Source organism: Myotis davidii, unplaced genomic scaffold, assembly GCF_000327345.1.
Source record: "Myotis davidii unplaced genomic scaffold, ASM32734v1 scaffold1104, whole genome shotgun sequence".
In the NCBI taxonomy this organism is placed as follows: domain Eukaryota; kingdom Metazoa; phylum Chordata; class Mammalia; order Chiroptera; family Vespertilionidae; genus Myotis; species Myotis davidii.
This window is the reverse complement of record NW_006294679.1, coordinates 226,975-238,001: the sequence shown is the minus strand read 5'-3', so window position 1 is coordinate 238,001 and position 11,027 is coordinate 226,975. Positions and strand designations below refer to the sequence as shown.

At 46.3% G+C, this 11,027-nt stretch overlaps 1 long non-coding RNA gene across 1 annotated transcript in view; it reads right to left on the bottom strand.

Moving 5' to 3' along the window:
* LOC107183977 overlaps positions 1-10,170 on the bottom strand; it is a 12,010-nt gene extending 1,840 nt beyond the window's left edge. The window contains exons 1-2 of the long non-coding RNA XR_001514798.1: positions 9,624-10,170; positions 8,163-8,309 (exon numbers count right to left, since the gene is read on the bottom strand). This is a non-coding gene — a long non-coding RNA (uncharacterized LOC107183977). The remainder of the gene's footprint in view (positions 1-8,162; positions 8,310-9,623) is intronic.
* Positions 10,171-11,027: the final 857 nt, after the last annotated feature.

Genomic DNA, 11,027 nt, shown 5'->3' with positions numbered 1-11,027 from the left:
ACCTCTCCCGCCCCCGAACCCTCCCCGGCCTTCCCTCTGCAGTTTGACACTCTGTTTGAGGCAGCTCTGCCTCTGTATCTATTATGTAAACAGCCAACATTTCTTAGACTAACATTTTTCAGAGCATTAAAGGGGTGAGAATGTTGGCCTTGGGACCTAAAGGCTCAGTGAAGGAGTCCCTTCACCATGTCATGTCACAGAGGAGCTGTGCAAGAAAACTAAAGTTGTGAACCTGGAGGCAAGAGTACTCAGTGAGCCTGAGAAAGGAGAAAATTTCTTGTTCAGAGGAGGGGACAGTCATGGAGGAGATAAGGAGATATGGCGTTTACAGTCCAAGGAATGGCTTGGCCTTATGGTGTAAGAGGGTGAAACTGATGTAGGTGACTGTGGCTTTGAGACAAGTGGACTTTATGAGGGGATATGTAGTAGCCCTGGCCAGGCACCCAGGTAGAATGAGAAAAGTGAATGGGGGAATTTAGTAAGATGCAGTGTGGAGGTGAGGTGGCTAATGGCTGTGAGACTGATCCGTCAACCCTCATAATAGAGACTGAGGAGTGGACAAGGTTCCCAGCGAATTCAAAGAGGGCAGAATAAGTGGCCCAGTGTCGATTAAAAAGGAGATCGGCTTACCTGTCGCCACAGTCGTTCCCCGAGGCTCTGTCCTGGTGATGTAAGTCTGTGGGGCCCCGTCGGGGCCTGGGCAGCTTCTTCAGTGACTGTCCCGGAGGGGCCAGGCTACAGGCTGCTTTCCAGTGGCCTTTCCCTTCCACACCTTGGGCAGGGCCCAGGCGGGGGTCTCGGGTTTGAGCAGGACTTGGCTCACCATCCTTCCTTGCTGCATTTGCCGGAGGAGGCTTAGCCCCTGACTTACCTGCAGTTGGAGGACCGGCCCTTCGTTTGGGGTTCATGAGAGCGGTGGCTAGGAGCTGGAAGGCCTCCTTCTGGGCCTCAGCCTTGGCCTGATCTCACCTTTGTTTTTGGATTTGGGTCTCCTTGTCTCTATTATTAAAGACCTTAAAGGTCAGGTTAACGAGGTCTTTTTGAGGGTTTGTGGACCCCTGTATCTATTTTTGAAGTTTGTAGCGTATTTTGGAGGCTGATTGGGCTACAAAATGGGTGTTTAGAAGAAGGGCTCTCTCTGGGGAGGTGGGATCTAAGGTGGTAAATTTCTGTAGAGGAGGACAGGGCGACATAGATGTCATGTCAAGCAAGTCAGGACATAGGACTGGGTCAGGCTCCTTAGTAAAGGTGGTCGGGTCAGTGGAAAAAGACCTGAGATGCCTCTCAATCTGTGAGGCTGGACATAGAGAATGGGACGTGGACTCACACTATGCCCTCGGTTCCTGCTGCCTCCCTCAGGGGTAGAATGGAGGTGGTAATAGAAGAGGCTGTTGAGGAAGACAGTCTTTGGGTGGACTGAGAATGAGTGTTAGATGGGAAAGGCTGTATTAGAACTCATGTTCTCAGGATTTGGGCTTTCAGGGACGGGGGAGAAGGTGGTTTCTGGTTAAGAGGGTCTGGGTTTTGGGAATCTACTGCAGGTGAGGGAGGGGATGTGTAAGGGGGTGGAGGTTGGTGGTCTGCTGGGTCTAGAGTAGATTCAGAATCAGGATTGTTAGGGGTAAAATGGGTAGAGCAGGACTGAGCGAGAGGATTGGGACTGGAGGGTGAAAAGGCCTGGACGTAGGGAATCTCTGACCATTTTCCATTGCAGGGGCAGCAATTATGTAAGTTGCTCAGTGTATTAAAATTGAAAGTGTTGTTTTCAAGCCATTGAGATTTATTATCTAGTTTATGTTGTTGCCAAACAGTGTTACAAAATAAAGTGAGGTGGTTGGGCATGATCTCACCCGTGAGTGTGCAGAGGGAGCGTCACATGGCCCACGAGAGAGGAAGGGTGAGTGAGAGACCACAAATCCGAAGGTGACTGTTTAGGGCAGGTGTCCCTGCTGCTAAACAAATCACCATGAGAAACAAGAGGTGACCCTCTGGACTGGGCGTCCCCAATCCAGAATGACCCAAAGCCAAACGGCTGAGGAGTCTTCTGGCCCAGCGCTAGGACTTTTGAGATGAGAGACTTTCGAGAAGTCAGTGAGAGTGAGCAGAAGACCTGAGACGAGGGGAATTGTGGAAGGTCACTCACCTAGAGGAGATTGGCCGGTGTGGGAGAGAGGCTCAGCAATGGAGAAGGAGAGATTCCCGGTCAGTGTCCTCCTCAGCTGGTTGGGGAAGATCCCGTAAGGGAGGGAGGCCTGATCGAGGCTGGCAATTGAGTCACACCAGAAGGATTTGGAGGTAAGCCCAGGACGGGCTGCCGCTGCCTACTGCTCCTCCATAGGCTCCTCCATTGGCTCCCTACCCCAGTTTGGGAGGGCCCATAGGGAGAGAGGCTGAATCGAGACCAGCAATCGAGTTCCCTGAGTAGGATTCAGAGATAAGCCCAGGATGAGCTGCTGCTGCCTACTGCTCTCTGAGTAGCAACTCGGGGTGACTGAAGCCAGGATGATGGCTCCCCATTCCCATAGAACCCTCTGGGGTTTGGGCACCAAATGTTAAGTTGCTGAAGGAGGAACGCACAAGGCCAGAGTGGTGAGGGATTACGGATTCATTTGATCATCCACACACCAGGTGGCTGAGCCTGGATGGCTCCAGCACCCAGTGAGGGCAGTCAGCGGCTTCTAAAGGACTTTTGGCGGGCTTTTTCCTGGGTGGGAACTTCTTTATGTAGACCCGGAGGAGAGAGAATGGAATGTGGTCACTGCAAGTAAAATGTGGTCTTCAGCAAAAGGAATGTCCATAGTGAAATGACCTGAAAAGCCAGTTCCCAGGGGAAGGGTATCAACTCAATTGCTCCATCAAACCTAACATTGCGCAACACAGCTGGTCAGATGCAGAATTGGGGCCAAGTAGCTGGAGCCTATGCTCTTCATCACTTTGCTGGTGAGTTTCAGATTTTTAAGTCTAAGCCTCTATAAGAACTACCTTTTACTGTGACCCATATTAAGACGTATGTTCTATAACACAACCCAGCACCATATATATAATTGAAACCACTAATATTTCCTATTGCATTTTATTGTTTGAAACTGCTGGTCACTCCCCACCACACTGACGTCAGGGTCCACTGAGATTTGTGAGCAAAAGTTTGAAGAACAGGCCCCACATTTCCTCCTGCAGCTGGGGGAATTTTGTGAGGATAAAACAGGGTGATGGGTGCCAGACGCTGAGCAGAGAGCCTGGCACACACTGTGTTCCCGACAGAGTGGGGATTATTGTTGACCTTGTAAACACGCTGTAGTTATGGGAGGCAGGGACACGGAGGGGGAAACCCTAACTGGGCCAGAGTTGAATTTCTTGCCAGTTAGCAGTGAGACTGGGAATTCCCCAGTATTTTTAACTTGTATTATCATGGAAATCACTTCAGGAAGAGAGCTGGCTGGCACTCCATCTGTTTCCCCTTCTGCACTGGAAGGGGTACTTTACAGGCTGCTAGCCTCTCGGCGGAGACCCTAGGGAAGCAGTTTATTGATCTGTTTACATCTAACACTGGACACTATCCTTATTCAGGTTTGGTCTTCATAGAGGAGTCCAGCTGGGAGACGCACGCACTTGTTTCCTACTGATGCTTTGTAAATTACTGCTAGTTCAGTGACTTCAGACAACACACCTTTATTATCTTGCAAATGTGCCAGAGACCAATTCCAGCATGACAGCAGGGCACATCTGGGAATGGCTAAAGGCATTTCCCCAAACCTGAATAGGATGCATTAAATTGATTTCTTGGCTGCCAGACAGCTCAGGGCATCTTAATCTACATGTTATTGCCTCCTACTGGCCAAACACCTGAACAGGCGTAGGCTTCCTAATGCCGCGACCCTTTAATATAGTTCCTCATGTTGTAGTGACCCCCAATTTCCTTGTTATAAATGGAACATAATTAAAGCATAGTGATTAATCACAAAGACAGTATGTAATTATATATGTGTTTTTCGATGGTCTTAGGCGACCCCTGTGAAAGGAGCGTTCGACCTCCAAATGGGTCGCGACCCACAGGTTGAGAACTGCTACCTTAGAACTTAGCTTCTTTAGCTAAGCTCCTCTGACCCCCAGTGCCTTTCAAAATTATATTTCGTCTCCGGATCCTTTATTAGTCTCTGGATTCCTATTTAACATCTACGCACAGCCTTTTCCAGATTCCTGAACCCTTCTTGATGCTGGGACAAGAACCCCGGCACAAATGCATTGTCTTCTAGAGGTCAGAAGTCTGAACTGGGTCTCACTGGGTAAAAGCAAGGTGCTGGCAGGACTGCATTCCTTTCTGGAGGCTTGAGGAGGATCCATTTCCTCCCCTTCTCCAGCTTCTGTCTCCAGGCCCCTCCCTCCTCCTCCCAAGCCTGCAGCAGCTGGTTGAAGCCTTCTCACACCAATCCCTCTGATTGGGACACTGACTCATCACCTGGCCTGACTGCCTCTTCCATCTGCTAAGGACCCTGTCAGGACCTGGGGTCCACCTGCATAACCCAGATAGTCTGTTTTCAGACCCTGGATTGAATCACGCCTGCAAAGTCCCATTTTCCCTGCAAGGTCACACTCAGAGGTGCCAGGGATTAAAACTCGGACCTTTGGAGGGGAAAGGGGCAACTGTTCTGCCCAAGCCAGAAGACAAGCCACACAACAGTGCCTAGAGCAGCGGGACAGCACCTAACGTCACCCAGCACTTGCTTACGTGGATTGTTTCTTGTTGAGAACCGGAGGCTCTGGAAGACAATGCCGACTGCCCAAGGTCACACCCACAGTTAGCACCAGGGCTGCCTGTCTTCAAGGTCATGCCCTCAAGCACCAATGTGTGAATTCAGTGGTTGCAGCTTCTCCCCATCACAGACTCACTTTACTCTCTTCCCCAGGAACCTTAATTTGAAAGATATTGTATGTGAATTTTTTTCATTAATGAAAGCAAATTTCTAGTAATGTCTGAGAACTTTGAGCTAACCTCTTTGTCTCTTTTGAGATTTATATAGCTTTAGCCACAATGATGCAACTTAACATTTTATTTAATGTATTTTGGCATCATTTTGGAAAAATGAAAACAGGAGCTCACATAACCCTGTTCACAGATGCCTACGAGTCCAGAGCAGAAGGGAATCAATGAGTGAGGCAGTCAGGAGAAATGGGTCTGACTCAGTCTCAAAGAAACAGAGATTTGGGACAGACCAAAGAATGAAGAACATGAATGGCACCTAGGGAGTGGGACCAGGTTCACGACACAGGAACCTGCTAGGGAGAACGGGAAACAATGACTTTGTACAGATACCTGCACCGAGGCCGGGAAACACAGCCCCACAGGTTAAATCACTCAGGCAGGAAGGGTGCTGGAGGCTTGGGGAGGCGCGTCAGCTAGAACACAGACAGGAGGAGTGAGAAAGGAGCCTTGTAACTCACCTCTGGGAGGGAAACCTGCCTGGAGATTAACTTCACTATATCCCCTTTTAATTTTTCTAAATTTTATACAATGCACATGTATGAGAGAATGTAAGAGATAGATACATGCATATAATGATAATATATAAAGTACATGTAACATATAGATACAACCATGTAATGTATGCATGTAATATATATATGCCTGTGATATATAGATACGTGCGTATAATATATAGGTACACATGTAATATGTTATCCATACAAGTAAAAAACAGATATATAACATATTAAATATCTACAATATATAGGTGTGTGTAAAATACAGATACATATATGTACTATGTCATAGATGCATGCACATGTAACACATGTATGTAATATACCTGTTATATATTATATGCAACATATAGATGCATGCCTGTAATGTGTTTTATGTGCCTGTAACATATAGATACATGCATGTAGCATAGATACATACACAGAATATATTATGTAATGCATAGATACATTTACATAATATATACATGTACATAAGACTGTCTTTACTGACCCCAAGTACCTTACTTAAATAAACCAGGCATCTATTCTAGGCACACATAGGAGCTAGGATGAACCTCCTCCCTTCTGCTCACCCCCAAGTAAAGCTAGTTCAGAGATTTTCTCACTGTTCTGAAAAATCCCTCTTTTGCTCACCTGCTCCATGCTAAGCATCCAGAGCCTGGCGCCAAACATGTCACTTTCCTTTCATACGCCTGCCCAGGGTGGCTGAGCGCCTACGACAGAACTGACTCAGAAGGCTCACAGGACACCGCCACTCACCCCGGGACCCATGATCAGCTGCAGAGTCACACGCAGCCCAGCCCAGCCCAGGATCCTGGCTCAGACAACACCTGCCAGACGTCCTCATTCCCACCCCAGGCTCCACACCACCACGGAGATGGCGGCAATTTGCCTTTTCAATTAGCATGCAGCTCCAAGGGGATTTCTGTCTCATAGATCAACAGGGACCTACTGCTGTCCACCTGGCTTGTTTTTAAGAGCTGGCTAATGGGACAGCTCCTCCAGTGCTTCTGTGGGCGGCTGCTGGATCTCCGCACTGCCTGAGCACTACTGCGTGCTCTCTCTGTGGTACGGGAAGCTCGACAGTCAAAGCAAGCACCCCGTAGGCCTGGGCAGCCAGCCTGTGGCATTAGTGCCGCGAAGGGAGGCTCAGGCAAAGGAGGCTCTGGGATTCCTTCCCTGCTGCGATGTGTAGGGAGAGCTGCATTCGGAAAGAACTTGATCAGGCTGTGGCTTCACTGCATTCAATGTCATAGTGTTAAGCACTTGTTCAGAGTTTGGATGTTATCCATGAGGTTATTTAAACAAGAACAAGTTACAGCAGGCACAGGAGGGATAACAGATCAAAACTCACTGTGCGGCCAGATCCAAAAAGCTAGCTTGGTTACTCTTCACGCATTTTGCCAATGTTCATGTGTAAGATCACATGCTACATTGTGTGAATGAAAGTGTTATAGCCAATTACCTGGTCTGCCTGTCTTACTTGTGTCAGTCAGTACAGAAATATTCCTTGCACTCCTCATAGAAGAGTAATTTTAGAAACTATCCAAGGATGGAACAATTGCTAAGCCTCTAAAACCTGTTCTCTCCTCTTGGAACACCTGGGAGGCAGGAAATATGTTGCCTCTTGCTGCATGTGTCGCACAGTGTTCACCCTCAAATGACTGGAAACCAGGTTAAAGAAAACCTTAGGGTAGAGCCATGATTCAGAATTGAAATTAGTTCATGTGTCATATTGATGAGGCACTTCCAGGCGTGTCATCTCATTTGTTCCCACCGTAACCCTCATGAACGAGGAAAGCGGATAGGTACCGTGGGCACTGAAATGGAGACTACAACCAAGCACGACCCTGCTAACATGTTTTATATGAGTGACTGAGGACAAGCACTGTGGAGACTCCCAGAGCCTGTGCCCAGCTACCCACAAGTTACAGAGAAGATATTGCAAACGCATGGTATGGCACCTACTCTTAAAACATTCACCCCTGGGGGTAGCCACCAGCGGTCCCTAAAGACACCTTCTTGTGCTGGAACTCTGTCGCCCTGTAAAATGTGCCAGAAGTCTCTGGGAGCAGCTTTGCCCCAGCTGTCACACCAACAGTGGTCCTCCACCTTCACATCACCTCTTCCCATGTTTCCTAGGCATTTCCACTCTACAGAATAACTGTGAGTCCATTCTTCAGTCCCTGCCTCTCTAATCACCTCCACTCTTCAGCATGAACATCACGGAATCTCCTCAGTGTTTCAATACTTGTGTCCTACACATACATACAAGCTTCTTAATGGCCACGTGGTTTATGCACCACTCAAGTTCATCACCTTATCACAAAGCAAATATGAAGGAAGCTCCGTGGCTGTCCTCTTAGATGCCTGGGACCCATTTTCACTGTAACTCTGGGAGACCGCACCATGGATTCACGGACAAGGCCTCTGGTTTACTCCCAGGCCTACCACCTCTCCCTGGAGCACTTGCAGCTAGTACTTTGCTCTTAGGCTCAGCTTCCCCACTGTTAAAACAAGAGTTGTTGTGGAGAAAAAGCCTTTACCACCACCCACCATTCCAAATATTTCATCCTAGGAGGACAGTCCTTTCATTGGAATAACGCAGCCAGCCCTCACTGCACACCAATCTCCCTCCGCACCTGCCTGCACCCCACCCTAGGGGAAAAGAAGCGTCTTACCTGACTTGTGAGCTTGGGGACCTAGTGGCTGACCCCTGTCTCTTCTCTTTCTCTTTGGATTCTTCCTGCCTCTGAGAGAATGTGTGCTGCTCCTCCATGTAACACCCTGATGGGCAGCCTCCTCAGGGCAGGCTGGGTCTCTTCTGCCTGTTGGGTAGGTCAGGATTAGTAAACGCACTTGCCAATAGCTCTAAGTCACAATCTTCACATTTCAGGAGGAAGTTCACATTGTGGTCTCCATCTCCACTGCTCTTTTGCTCACTTCTCAGTTGGTTCTGAACTTTGGATAAAGAATATTACTTTTTAGCCCCATCATATCTCAACAGGGATAACAGTTATACCACAAGGTTGTCTTAATAATATTATATTTGGAAGAATATAAAACATTTGTATCTATAAGGAGTTAGTATTTCAATTTCATAGCCAGTTTTTAAGGATTTAGTCATTCAATCAGGTGACAGTTTTGACTAATTCTACTAAGAGGGATAAACTTAAGGTAATACCTAATTATGCTTGAAATAAAACATCTTCCATCCAACGTTGTCAGTTGTACATGGTTTATTTTTAAATATTTAATACAATTTTAATTTTGTAAGTAGGTGACAGAAAATATTACTGCACTGGATACAGTCTGGAGCAGCTGTGGGCAAACTACGGCCCACGGGCCGAATCCGGCCCGTTTGAAATGAATAAAACTATTGAAAAAAAAGACCGTACCCTTTTATGTAATGATGTTTACTTTGAATTTATATTAGTTCACACAAACACTCCATCCATGCTTTTGTTCCGGCCCTCCAGTCCAGTTTAAGAACCCATTGTGGCCCTCGAGTCAAAAAGTTTCCCCACCCCTGGTCTAGAGTTTAGAAAATTATTGGAATATTGGCTGCAAAGAATTTTTTGAAATCTGGTACTTTTTCATAACTTTACCTCTGTGAACTATAACACCTTTTAAACATGAACTTGTGTAGAGACCGCCTGGGAAGGCACATGGACATTTCTTTAATTATTGTCAGCTGAATCCAGTGGCGTTGGCAGAGCCACATCCTGGAAACACGCCTTACCAGAGGCAGGAGTGTTGTCAGCCTGACCTTCAGCCCAGGTGCCAGGGGGTGGGTTTCGTTATCTAAATCCAGCCAAGCACCAGGAATGAATAGGACTCGGGCCCACCCAAGAATGCACATAATCTCCTTTGTCTTGACCTTTAGTAAAACTTCCTGGTTTTTGCTGTATAAAGTAAACTCGCTGTATTGGCTCTGGGTCCCTGGCTCTCCATCAGAGGACAGTGGTCCCACCCAGTCCCAGCATTCCCTACTGTATTTGTGTCTGTCTCTTTCATTTTCTCGATCCCCTGTAACCCCTACTCAGGAACCGGACCGCTCTCTAGCCGTGCTAGATGCGGAAAAGAGAGAAATATTTACAAACTTGTAACTTTGAAAAAACTAAAACTTGAATTGAACACACCTAATAATTCTGCATGCTTTTAACCTAAGAACGGCAGTCTTCAGCTGGCCACACAGCATCCTCCCATGGCCTCCAGTGAAAATGGGTGCACTATCATCAAGTTCACTCATTGTCCTGGGTACTGGTAAACAAAACAGAGATGGCCCTTGTATTCATGGAGATAGCATTAGAAAGTAAAGTATGGCCACAAAGTTTTGATTTGCAAATCACTTTTCAATATTTCATAAGCCAGCCTTGATAATTCTCACTAAACCAAAATTGGCAAGGCCCCAAATACTTCATTTTGAGAAAGGAAATTAATATTGTGTATAGCCTTATACACAGTCCTGTTTAATTCTCATAATAGCTTTAAGAAAGATACTTTTTCATTATTTAATAGATGAAGGAAGTAAGGCTTGTCAAAATTACATAATACCAACGAAATCAGGCACTGCGGTTACTGAAAGAGGAGACTTCTAACTCATGTGATCTGATTCCAAAGCCCCATAGTTTTACGCTGGAATGGTTCAGTTCATATCAATATATATCCCAAGTCAAAATTGTTATGAGAAAGACTTTTAAAGAATAAAAATGATGTACATAACAACTTTAGTAAACTATTACTAGAGACACATCAATACTTTGATTGCTAGACTGAACTCCTTTAAACATATCCTTGCTCACATGTACAATAACTTTTCATATCACAGTGTTGACCTGTAACATAATTCACACTCCATCTCTCCTAAGTCTCACTGCCTGAGTGCAGTTGAACAGATTCAAGATGCAGCAATGGAATTTCCTTGGTTCAAATCCTGGCTCTGCCACAGAATAGCTGTGGGACCTTACACAAGTAATTAACATTGCTGTGCCTGTTTCTGCATCTGCACACGATGAGTAGCATCTAGTGCAGTGATGGCGAGCCTTTTGAGCTTGGCGTGTCAGCATTTTGAAAAACTCTAACTTAACTCTGGTGCCATGTCACATATAGAAACTTTTTGATATTTGTAACCATAGTAAAACAAAGACTTATATTTTTGATATTTATTTTATATATTTAAATGCCATTTAACAAAGAAAAATCAACCAAAAAAATGAGTTCGCATGTCACCTCTGACACGCGTGTCATAGGTTCACCATCACTGATCTAGTGCCTAGTGTTTTGGTATTAAATGACCAAGATGCAGATATGAGGGCTCTTGGCTGGGCAATAACTGCTCCATGAACTTGTCAGTGTCCTCTAAGCAAAGATCACCAGGGGCACATCTGCCGCTCTAGAGAGCTGCTTCCCTGTCTCACTGCAAGGAGAAAGGTACACCGTGGGGGGAGCATGGGGTATCTCAGTAAGAGGCTATTAGGAAGAACTTACTACAGGATAGAGCCTGTCTTAGGTAATTTGGGAGCATTCAAGGAAATTGGGGATCT